Source organism: Triturus cristatus, chromosome 12 (genome assembly GCF_964204655.1).
Source record: "Triturus cristatus chromosome 12, aTriCri1.1, whole genome shotgun sequence".
Lineage (NCBI taxonomy): Eukaryota > Metazoa > Chordata > Amphibia > Caudata > Salamandridae > Triturus > Triturus cristatus.
The window spans coordinates 726,651,398-726,663,591 of record NC_140595.1 but is presented as its reverse complement, the minus strand read 5'-3'; the positions used below and the strand labels follow the sequence as shown (position 1 = coordinate 726,663,591).

At 40.5% G+C, this 12,194-nt stretch overlaps 4 non-coding genes across 4 annotated transcripts; all 4 read left to right on the top strand.

The window, feature by feature from the left end:
• Nucleotides 1-2,176: 2,176 nt before the first annotated feature.
• On the top strand, nt 2,177-2,258 carry TRNAS-CGA (transfer RNA serine (anticodon CGA)). Its single transcript has one exon. It is a non-coding gene; the product is annotated as a tRNA-Ser (tRNA).
• A 3,941-nt stretch (nt 2,259-6,199) lies between these two features.
• TRNAS-CGA (transfer RNA serine (anticodon CGA)) lies at nt 6,200-6,281 on the top strand. The gene has a single exon. It is a non-coding gene; the product is annotated as a tRNA-Ser (tRNA).
• A 1,281-nt stretch (nt 6,282-7,562) lies between these two features.
• On the top strand, nt 7,563-7,634 carry TRNAH-GUG (transfer RNA histidin (anticodon GUG)). Its single transcript has one exon. It is a non-coding gene; the product is annotated as a tRNA-His (tRNA).
• Nucleotides 7,635-10,222: 2,588 nt separating this feature from the next.
• On the top strand, nt 10,223-10,304 carry TRNAS-CGA (transfer RNA serine (anticodon CGA)). The gene has a single exon. It is a non-coding gene; the product is annotated as a tRNA-Ser (tRNA).
• The last annotated feature ends 1,890 nt before the right edge of the window (nt 10,305-12,194 follow it).

Below are 12,194 nucleotides of genomic sequence, written 5' to 3'. Positions count from 1 at the left end.
CCAGTAAGTAGGATTTTCAATAAATAAATAAAGCTACTCCTCTCCGATATGGAATTACCAAATAAAAAGTATAGGGGAATACACAGAGCTAACCTATGAGAGGGGTAGACCTCACAGTAATGAAAAATGAAATAGACTGTTTGGTACTTACAGGACACGCGAACCACCAAAGTACATATCTTATTTTTTACTTACATAGCATCATGCACCTAGGACTACCTAGGGCCTACCTTAGGTGTAAATTATATGTAACAAAAGGGGAGTTTAAGGCTTGGCAAGTAGGCTGGGACTCCCCTGGGAGACCCCTGAGTCTATGCCCAGAACCATAACTCTGCCAGTCGAGTACTTACCTAAAAGCCGATAACTCACTTTTCTTCCATAGGCTAAAATTTCGTTGTTTCACTTGGAAATTCTTCTAAGTGGTGTGGAGTTTTGGAACTTTAAAATATTCATCTAAAATCAGCCGAACAATGAATTCTGATTTACTCACCTGTTATCAGGAGAGACCTCAGTGCTGCATCTTGGAGCTCAGTACTGACCCTGAAAAGTAATTTTAACCGTACTTACCAGTAACTCGAATTTCCTTCCATGGGATATCATTGCCTGCTTTTTGCTGAAAATTTTCTAAGTGTCGATTTTTGAAACTTACAAATATTCTTTAAAAATCGTACCAACTGTGAAAACGTAATTGTTTACCTGTTTTAGATAGATGTCCCAGTACTGAGCCTAGGAGCCCAGCACTGGATTACAAAAGTAACGAGAACGTACTTTACCCGTAACTTGAATTTTCTTCCATAGGAAACCATTGACTGTTTTTCTGTGAAATTTCTTCTAAGTGTCGATTTTGCAAACATGTAAATATTCCTTAAAAATCGCCTGTATAACTTAAACGTAGTTTCGCAACTGCTTACAGGTGGTACAGTAGTGCTGGATCTAGGATCCAACACTGACCTAGAAAAAGTAACCATAACCCCACTTACCTGCTAAGTGAATTTCCTTCCATAGGATAACATTGGTAATTTGATCAGCAAAAGTTTCGAAGTGTCAACTTTTAAAATAGCAAAATATTGCTTAAAAATCACAACAGTAACTAAAACGAATGTACTCACTTGTTTCCAAGAACTGTCCCAGGACTGAATCTAGGATCCAGTCCTGGATTTAGAAAAGTAATCCTGAAAGTAATTAATTGCATATAACTTAAAATTCCCATTGAGCTCAATGTATTATTGTGATTCAAATTGTGTTGCCTATTGCAATAAACTGTAACTATGACCTGCAAAAGTCAATTGCCTATTGCAAAGTATTTAACTAAAGCATCTCATTCTGAGAAAGTATATTTTGATACCTGTTGTTGGTTCTAAAATAAAACAACAATATCTTTTGTATGCAAACCAATGGCCTAGAGTTCAGTTCTTGAGTGTGTGAGACCATTTGCTGACTGAGTGTGTACAACAAATGTTTTACACTGTACTCTGATACTGCCTTACTGCTCGGCAAGCTACCACTTTAGAGAGTAAGGTTATATATAACTTTAGCCTCTGCCAAACCTCTGGGGACTGGGGACTCTGTGCACACTGTACCTATTTGGGAACAGTATATACAGAGCCACTTTCTCACAGTAGTGATAAAGTGATTAGAGTCCTAAGGCCAACATAAAGATACAGCAAAACGTGAGGTGAAAAGCAAAAAGGTTGCTGGTAGGCCACCTTAAGGATGCCAGGTCTACCAAAAACTGAACTAAGGATAACATGAGTAAAACATCAGGTTTCTCTACTGCATTTGGTGAGACAAGTGGGCCTTCTTTTATCTTCCATTCAAGCAATCTTTGACAGACCCCTTTATTATAGAGCTTTTCAAGGATTAAAGATAAGGCACTTACAAAGGAGTCCCAAATACTCAGAGATGGTTGACTTCTGTAATATGGGTCGTAGACTAAAAGCAGCGCAAAAACAGAGTGCAACAGGGTCCAAAAAACTTGAGTGCCACAAGGGAGTTTGAATGCAAGCGTATCCTTTTAAAGATCCAGAGATATACTCATGCAATTTTTGTTTTTAGGACAGAACGTGCATGATGAAAAAAACATTGTTTTTAAAAAGCGCATTGCAGAATATCAGTACTTTGATGTGGGAAAACATCAAAACTTTCAAACAAAATATTTGTAGGCAGCTTACAGCAAGTTGTTGTGGCCGAGTGGTTAAGGCGATGGACTCGAAATCCATTGGGGTATCCCTGCGCAGGTTCGAATCCTGCCAACAACGAGGATCTTTTTATTATCGGCTACAATTTCAGAAGTTAACCTTTAGTATTTCTTCCATTTCAGTTTTATAACTAGGTGGCTTATTTTTGTGTCACTATTGCCTCTCCACATATTTGTTATTGCTACCTCTTTCATGTCTTTGCTACACCTCATTCCTACTTTAGCACTGGTGTAAACGCTTCAAATTATTATACCGTTGCTCTCTCATTCATACCTGCCCATGCACTTGAAAGTTACTTTACCAATAAAAGACGCAAAGAGAGAAATAGAACAAAAGTGCTGGCTGGATTGGCAAACACACTTCATAAAACTGCATTTTCTTTTTTATTCTCCCCCGTGTCACATGCTTAACCTCCCCATGTGTAATTTCTCTTAACCTGCTGTCCCAGGAAGAGAATTTCATCTACAGGCCCTTTCTGTGTTTTTTTCCCTAGTCTGTCTTTCCCATTTCTTAGCTGTGTAACTGTTCCTTTACGCGCTCTATTTAAACGCCATGAATCTCATTTGAGCTCCTTGCTCCCGCTTCTGTTTTCTCCACCTCTCATACTGCCAGTTCTCTCTTTCTCTGTGGTTGGTGGCTACTTTCCTGAGCTTCCGAAGCCACGTGGTTCCTGCCTCTTGTTGTCAGACTTGAATTGGAAAAGGAACCATATTAACAAGCCTTTACCACTCACACACGGCGGAAGTTTATACTTTAATTCAGTGAGCTAAGAAACGCGTGTTGTGGGTCCCCTACGAGCCATGGTGCTTGCTTCATCATGATTTGGCACCAGTCATTAGCCGCAGCTCTGCTAATGAGCCACTGAGGTCAGTTTCAATATTTACTCAAAAATATAACCATGCAGCCCACCCCTCAACTGTGTATTTATCTTGCTTTTCTGCTGTTCGTGTGATTAGCTGGGAGGAGCTCACGGCGACATCCTCCCTATAAAAGTGTAGATGGATCACTCTCTAACTCTTTCTTGCTTCACATACAAATGGCTTGAAAGGTGCAGGGAAGATGCAGGTCTAATAGACAGAATAGAAGGTCTGTGCCAGGTGGGTTTCTCTGCATTGGTGTCCCATCACAGGTCCGTAAGTGTAATGTGTGATCTTTGACTCCTGGCATTTCACAAGCAGGCGGCCAGGAAACGGTTTCAGCCTATCTACCACTGAGGAGACGCAGCCTCTGAATGAGGAATGAGGAAGCAATGAATACATCCAGCCTATCACAGGAACAGCCCTGAGTGTTCCGAATTATAAATTCTCCATGTCACTGTATGTCGTTGAGCCCAAGTAGCTCGTTGTGATCGTATAGTGGTTAGTACTCTGCGTTGTGGCCGCAGCAACCTCGGTTCGAATCCGTGTCACGGCATTGTGGTTGGCAATGTCACGGCAGTTGGGTGTTAATTTTACAGAATTAGCAAATGTACCAGTGGTTTTTGTAAAATGTCTATTAAAAACAGATCCTTTCAAATATTTAAACCATCTAACAACAAATGATTTAAACTCGCATGATTATAAGCTGTAGCTATAATGTATTTACTTACATAAATTATCGTTCTTGAACCTATTGGGGGTGGAGGGGGAGCGGAGCTCACCCCCCAGGTGCAGTTGAGTGACCTGTGTTGTGGCTCTCTAGAGGGAAGGCACAAATTTTGCTGTCACCCAGCCCAATCCAGACGTGTATTGGGGCCAGGTTTCAGGCAAATAGAGCAGTAAGTGCAGAGAAATGTTCACTCTCTAAAAGTGGCATTTCTAAAATAGTAAAGTTAAATCCAACCTCACCAGTAAGTAGGATTTTCAATAAATAAATAAAGCTACTCCTCTCCGATATGGAATTACCAAATAAAAAGTATAGGGGAATACACAGAGCTAACCTATGAGAGGGGTAGACCTCACAGTAGTGAAAAATGAAATAGACTGTTTGGTACTTACAGGACACGCGAACCACCAAAGTACATATCTTATTTTTTACTTACATAGCATCATGCACCTAGGACTACCTAGGGCCTACCTTAGGTGTAAATTATATGTAATAAAAGGGGAGTTTAAGGCTTGGCAAGTAGGCTGGGACTCCCCTGGGAGACCCCTGAGTCTATGCCCAGAACCATAACTCTGCCAGTCGAGTACTTACCTAAAAGCCGATAACTCACTTTTCTTCCATAGGCTAAAATTTCGTTGTTTCACTTGGAAATTCTTCTAAGTGGTGTGGAGTTTTGGAACTTTAAAATATTCATCTAAAATCAGCCGAACAACGAATTCTGATTTACTCACCTGTTATCAGGAGAGACCTCAGTGCTGCATCTTGGAGCTCAGTACTGACCCTGAAAAGTAATTTTAACCGTACTTACCAGTAACTCGAATTTCCTTCTATGGGATATCATTGCCTGCTTTTTGCTGAAAATTTTCTAAGTGTCGATTTTTGAAACTTACAAATATTCTTTAAAAATCGTACCAACTGTGAAAACGTAATTGTTTACCTGTTTTAGATAGATGTCCCAGTACTGAGCCTAGGAGCCCAGCACTGGATTACAAAAGTAACGAGAACGTACTTTACCCGTAACTTGAATTTTCTTCCATAGGAAACCATTGACTGTTTTTCTGTGAAATTTCTTCTAAGTGTCGATTTTGCAAACATGTAAATATTCCTTAAAAATCGCCTGTATAACTTAAACGCAGTTTCTCAACTGCTTACAGGTGGTACAGTAGTGCTGGATCTAGGATCCAAAACTGACCTAGAAAAAGGAACCATAACCCCACTTACCTGCTAAGTGAATTTCCTTCCATAGGATAACATTGGTAATTTGATCAGCAAAAGTTTCTAAGTGTCAACTTGTAAAATAGCAAAATATTGCTTAAAAATCACAACAGTAACTAAAACGAATTTACTCACTTGTTTCCAAGAACTGTCCCAGGACTGAATCTAGGATCCAGTCCTGGGTTTAGAAAAGTAATCCTGAAAGTAATTAATTGCATATAACTTAAAATTCCCATTGAGCTCAATGTATTATTGTGATTCAAATTGTGTTGCCTATTGCAATAAACTGTAACTATGACCTGCAAAAGTCAATTGCCTATTGCAAAGTATTTAACTAAAGCATCTCATTCTGAGAAAGTATATTTTGATACCTATTGTTGGTTCTAAAATAAAACAACAATATCTTTTGTATGCAAACCAATGGCCTAGAGTTCAGTTCTTGAGTGTGTGAGACCATTTGCTGACTGAGTGTGTACAACAAATGTTTTACACTGTACTCTGATACTGCCTTACTGCTCGGCAAGCTACCACTTTAGAGAGTAAGGTTATATCTAACTTTAGCCTCTGCCAAACCTCTGGGGACTGGGGACTCTGTGCACACTGTACCTATTTGGGAACAGTATATACAGAGCCACTTTCTCACAGTAGTGATAAAGTGATTAGAGTCCTAAGGCCAACATAAAGATACAGCAAAACGTGAGGTGAAAAGCAAAAAGGTTGCTGGTAGGCCACCTTAAGGATGCCAGGTCTACCAAAAACTGAACTAAGGATAACATGAGTAAAACATCAGGTTTCTCTATTGCATTTGGTGAGACAAGTGGGCCTTCTTTTATCTTCCATTCAAGCAATCTTTGACAGACCCCTTTATTATAGAGCTTTTCAAGGATTAAAGATAAGGCACTTACAAAGGAGTCCCCAATACTCAGAGATGGTTGACTTCTGTAATATGGGTCGTAGACTAAAAGCAGCGCAAAAACAGAGTGCAACAGGGTCCAAAAAACTTGAGTGCCACAAGGGAGTTTGAATGCAAGCGTATCCTTTTACAGATCCAGAGATATACTCATGCAATTTTTGTTTTTAGGACAGAACGTGCATGATGAAAAAAACATTGTTTTTAAAAAGCGCATTGCAGAATATCAGTACTTTGATGTGGGAAAACTTCAAAACTTTCAAACAAAATATTTGTAGGCAGCTTACAGCAAGTTGTTGTGGCCGAGTGGTTAAGGCGATGGACTCGAAATCCATTGGGGTATCCCCGCGCAGGTTCGAATCCTGCCAACAACGAGAATCTTTTTATTATCGGCTACAATTTCAGAAGTTAACCTTTAGTATTTCTTCCATTTCAGTTTTATAAATAGGTGGCTTATTTTTGTGTCACTATTGCCTCTCCACATATTTGTTATCGCTACCTCTTTCATGTCTTTGCTACACCTCATTCCTACTTTAGCACTGGTGTAAACGCTTCAAATTATTATACCGTTGCTCTCTCATTCATACCTGCGCATGCACTTGAAAGTTACTTTACCAATAAAAGACGCAAAGAGAGAAATAGAACAAAAGTGCTGGCTGGATTGGCAAACACACTTCATAAAACTGCATTTTCTTTTTTATTCTCCCCCGTGTTACATGCTTAACCTCCCCATGTGTAATTTCTCTTAACCTGCTGTCCCAGGAAGAGAATTTAATCTACAGGCTCTTTCTGTGTTTTTTTCCCTAGTCTGTCTTTCCCATTTCTTAGCTGTGTAACTGTTCCTTTACGCGCTCTATTTAAACGCCATCAATCTCATTTGAGCTCCTTGCTCCCGCTTCTGTTTTCTCCACCTCTCATACTGCCAGTTCTCTCTTTCTCTGTGGTTGGTGGCTACTTTCCTGAGCTTCCGAAGCCACGTGGTTCCTGCCTCTTGTTGTCAGACTTGAATTGGAAAAGGAACCATATTAACAAGCCTTTACCACTCACACACGGCGGAAGTTTATACTTTAATTCAGTGAGCTAAGAAAAGCGTGTTGTGGGTCCCCTACGAGCCATGGTGCTTGCTTCATCATGATTTGGCACCAGTCATTAGCCGCAGCTCTGCTAATGAGCCACTGAGGTCAGTTTCAATATTTACTCAAAAATATAACCATGCAGCCCACCCCTCAACTGTGTATTTATCTTGCTTTTCTGCTGTTCGTGTGATTAGCTGGGAGGAGCTCACTGCAACATCCTCCCTATAAAAGTGTAGATGGATCACTCTCTAACTCTTTCTTGCTTCACATACAAATGGCTTGAAAGGTGCAGGGAAGATGCAGGTCTAATAGACAGAATAGAAGGTCTGTGCCAGGTGGGTTTCTCTGCATTGGTGTCCCATCACAGGTCCGTAAGTGTAATGTGTGATCTTTGACTCCTGGCATTTCACAAGCAGGCGGCCAGGAAACTGTTTCAGCCTATCTACCACTGAGGAGACGCAGCCTCTGAATGAGGAATGAGGAAGCAATGAATACATCCAGCCTATCACAGGAACAGCCCTGAGTGTTCCGAATTATAAATTCTCCGTGTCACTGTATGTCATTGAGCCCAAGTAGCTCGCCGTGATCGTATAGTGGTTAGTACTCTGCGTTGTGGCCGCAGCAACCTCGGTTCGAATCCGAGTCACGGCATTGTGGTTGGCAATGTCACGGCAGTTGGGTGTTAAGTTTACAGAATTAGCAAATGTACCAGTGGATTTTGTAAAATGTCTATTAAAAACAGATCCTTTCAAATATTTAAACCATCTAACAACAAATGATTTAAACTCGCATGATTATAAGCTGTAGCTATAATGTATTTACTTACATAAATTATCGTTCTTGAACCTATTGGGGGTGGAGGGGGAGCGGAGCTCACCCCCCAGGTGCAGTTGAGTGACCTGTGTTGTGGCTCTCTAGAGGGAAGGCACAAATTTTGCTGTCACCCAGCCCAATCCAGACGTGTATTGGGGCCAGGTTTCAGGCAAATAGAGCAGTAAGTGCAGAGAAATGTTCACTCTCTAAAAGTGGCATTTCTAAAATAGTAAAGTTAAATCCAACCTCACCAGTAAGTAGGATTTTCAATAAATAAATAAAGCTACTCCTCTCCGATATGGAATTACCAAATAAAAAGTATAGGGGAATACACAGAGCTAACCTATGAGAGGGGTAGACCTCACAGTAGTGAAAAATGAAATAGACTGTTTGGTACTTACAGGACACGCGAACCACCAAAGTACATATCTTATTTTTTACTTACATAGCATCATGCACCTAGGACTACCTAGGGCCTACCTTAGGTGTAAATTATATGTAACAAAAGGGGAGTTTAAGGCTTGGCAAGTAGGCTGGGACTCCCCTGGGAGACCCCTGAGTCTATGCCCAGAACCATAACTCTGCCAGTCGAGTACTTACCTAAAAGCCGATAACTCACTTTTCTTCCATAGGCTAAAATTTCGTTGTTTCACTTGGAAATTCTTCTAAGTGGTGTGGAGTTTTGGAACTTTAAAATATTCATCTAAAATCAGCCGAACAACGAATTCTGATTTACTCACCTGTTATCAGGAGAGACCTCAGTGCTGCATCTTGGAGCTCAGTACTGACCCTGAAAAGTAATTTTAACCGTACTTACCAGTAACTCGAATTTCCTTCCATGGGATATCATTGCCTGCTTTTTGCTGAAAATTTTCTAAGTGTCGATTTTTGAAACTTACAAATATTCTTTAAAAATCGTACCAACTGTGAAAACGTAATTGTTTACCTGTTTTAGATAGATGTCCCAGTACTGAGCCTAGGAGCCCAGCACTGGATTACAAAAGTAACGAGAACGTACTTTACCCGTAACTTGAATTTTCTTCCATAGGAAACCATTGACTGTTTTTCTGTGAAATTTCTTCTAAGTGTCGATTTTGCAAACATGTAAATATTCCTTAAAAATCGCCTGTATAACTTAAACATAGTTTCGCAACTGCTTACAGGTGGTACAGTAGTGCTGGATCTAGGATCCAACACTGACCTAGAAAAAGTAACCATAACCCCACTTACCTGCTAAGTGAATTTCCTTCCATAGGATAACATTGGTAATTTGATCAGCAAAAGTTTCGAAGTGTCAACTTTTAAAATAGCAAAATATTGCTTAAAAATCACAACAGTAACTAAAACGAATGTACTCACTTGTTTCCAAGAACTGTCCCAGGACTGAATCTAGGATCCAGTCCTGGATTTAGAAAAGTAATCCTGAAAGTAATTAATTGCATATAACTTAAAATTCCCATTGAGCTCAATGTATTATTGTGATTCAAATTGTGTTGCCTATTGCAATAAACTGTAACTATGACCTACAAAAGTCAATTGCCTATTGCAAAGTATTTAACTAAAGCATCTCATTCTGAGAAAGTATATTTTGATACCTGTTGTTGGTTCTAAAATAAAACAACAATATCTTTTGTATGCAAACCAATGGCCTAGAGTTCAGTTCTTGAGTGTGTGAGACCATTTGCTGACTGAGTGTGTACAACAAATGTTTTACACTGTACTCTGATACTGCCTTACTGCTCGGCAAGCTACCACTTTAGAGAGTAAGGTTATATATAACTTTAGCCTCTGCCAAACCTCTGGGGACTGGGGACTCTGTGCACACTGTACCTATTTGGGAACAGTATATACAGAGCCACTTTCTCACAGTAGTGATAAAGTGATTAGAGTCCTAAGGCCAACATAAAGATACAGCAAAACGTGAGGTGAAAAGCAAAAAGGTTGCTGGTAGGCCACCTTAAGGATGCCAGGTCTACCAAAAACTGAACTAAGGATAACATGAGTAAAACATCAGGTTTCTCTACTGCATTTGGTGAGACAAGTGGGCCTTCTTTTATCTTCCATTCAAGCAATCTTTGACAGACCCCTTTATTATAGAGCTTTTCAAGGATTAAAGATAAGGCACTTACAAAGGAGTCCCAAATACTCAGAGATGGTTGACTTCTGTAATATGGGTCGTAGACTAAAAGCAGCGCAAAAACAGAGTGCAACAGGGTCCAAAAAACTTGAGTGCCACAAGGGAGTTTGAATGCAAGCGTATCCTTTTAAAGATCCAGAGATATACTCATGCAATTTTTGTTTTTAGGACAGAACGTGCATGATGAAAAAAACATTGTTTTTAAAAAGCGCATTGCAGAATATCAGTACTTTGATGTGGGAAAACATCAAAACTTTCAAACAAAATATTTGTAGGCAGCTTACAGCAAGTTGTTGTGGCCGAGTGGTTAAGGCGATGGACACGAAATCCATTGGGGTATCCCCGCGCAGGTTCGAATCCTGCCAACAACGAGGATCTTTTTATTATCGGCTACAATTTCAGAAGTTAACCTTTAGTATTTCTTCCATTTCAGTTTTATAACTAGGTGGCTTATTTTTGTGTCACTATTGCCTCTCCACATATTTGTTATCGCTACCTCTTTCATGTCTTTGCTACACCTCATTCCTACTTTAGCACTGGTGTAAACGCTTCAAATTATTATACCGTTGCTCTCTCATTCATACCTGCCCATGCACTTGAAAGTTACTTTACCAATAAAAGACGCAAAGAGAGAAATAGAACAAAAGTGCTGGCTGGATTGGCAAACACACTTCATAAAACTGCATTTTCTTTTTTATTCTCCCCCGTGTCACATGCTTAACCTCCCCATGTGTAATTTCTCTTAACCTGCTGTCCCAGGAAGAGAATTTCATCTACAGGCCCTTTCTGTGTTTTTTTCCCTAGTCTGTCTTTCCCATTTCTTAGCTGTGTAACTGTTCCTTTACGCGCTCTATTTAAACGCCATCAATCTCATTTGAGCTCCTTGCTCCCGCTTCTGTTTTCTCCACCTCTCATACTGCCAGTTCTCTCTTTCTCTGTGGTTGGTGGCTACTTTCCTGAGCTTCCGAAGCCACGTGGTTCCTGCCTCTTGTTGTCAGACTTGAATTGGAAAAGGAACCATATTAACAAGCCTTTACCACTCACACACGGCGGAAGTTTATACTTTAATTCAGTGAGCTAAGAAAAGCGTGTTGTGGGTCCCCTACGAGCCATGGTGCTTGCTTCATCATGATTTGGCACCAGTCATTAGCCGCAGCTCTGCTAATGAGCCACTGAGGTCAGTTTCAATATTTACTCAAAAATATAACCATGCAGCCCACCCCTCAACTGTGTATTTATCTTGCTTTTCTGCTGTTCGTGTGATTAGCTGGGAGGAGCTCACGGCGACATCCTCCCTATAAAAGTGTAGATGGATCACTCTCTAACTCTTTCTTGCTTCACATACAAATGGCTTGAAAGGTGCAGGGAAGATGCAGGTCTAATAGACAGAATAGAAGGTCTGTGCCAGGTGGGTTTCTCTGCATTGGTGTCCCATCACAGGTCCGTAAGTGTAATGTGTGATCTTTGACTCCTGGCATTTCACAAGCAGGCGGCCAGGAAACGGTTTCAGCCTATCTACCACTGAGGAGACGCAGCCTCTGAATGAGGAATGAGGAAGCAATGAATACATCCAGCCTATCACAGGAACAGCCCTGAGTGTTCCGAATTATAAATTCTCCATGTCACTGTATGTCGTTGAGCCCAAGTAGCTCGCCGTGATCGTATAGTGGTTAGTACTCTGCGTTGTGGCCGCAGCAACCTCGGTTCGAATCCGTGTCACGGCATTGTGGTTGGCAATGTCACGGCAGTTGGGTGCTAATTTTACAGAATTAGCAAATGTACCAGTGGTTTTTGTAAAATGTCTATTAAAAACAGATCCTTTCAAATATTTAAACCATCTAACAACAAATGATTTAAACTCGCATGATTATAAGCTGTAGCTATAATGTATTTACTTACATAAATTATCGTTCTTGAACCTATTGGGGGTGGAGGGGGAGCGGAGCTCACCCCCCAGGTGCAGTTGAGTGACCTGTGTTGTGGCTCTCTAGAGGGAAGGCACAAATTTTGCTGTCACCCAGCCCAATCCAGACGTGTATTGGGGCCAGGTTTCAGGCAAATAGAGCAGTAAGTGCAGAGAAATGTTCACTCTCTAAAAGTGGCATTTCTAAAATAGTAAAGTTAAATCCAACCTCACCAGTAAGTAGGATTTTCAATAAATAAATAAAGCTACTCCTCTCCGATATGGAATTACCAAATAAAAAGTATAGGGGAATACACAGAGCTAACCTATGAGAGGGGTAGACCTCACAGTAGTGAAA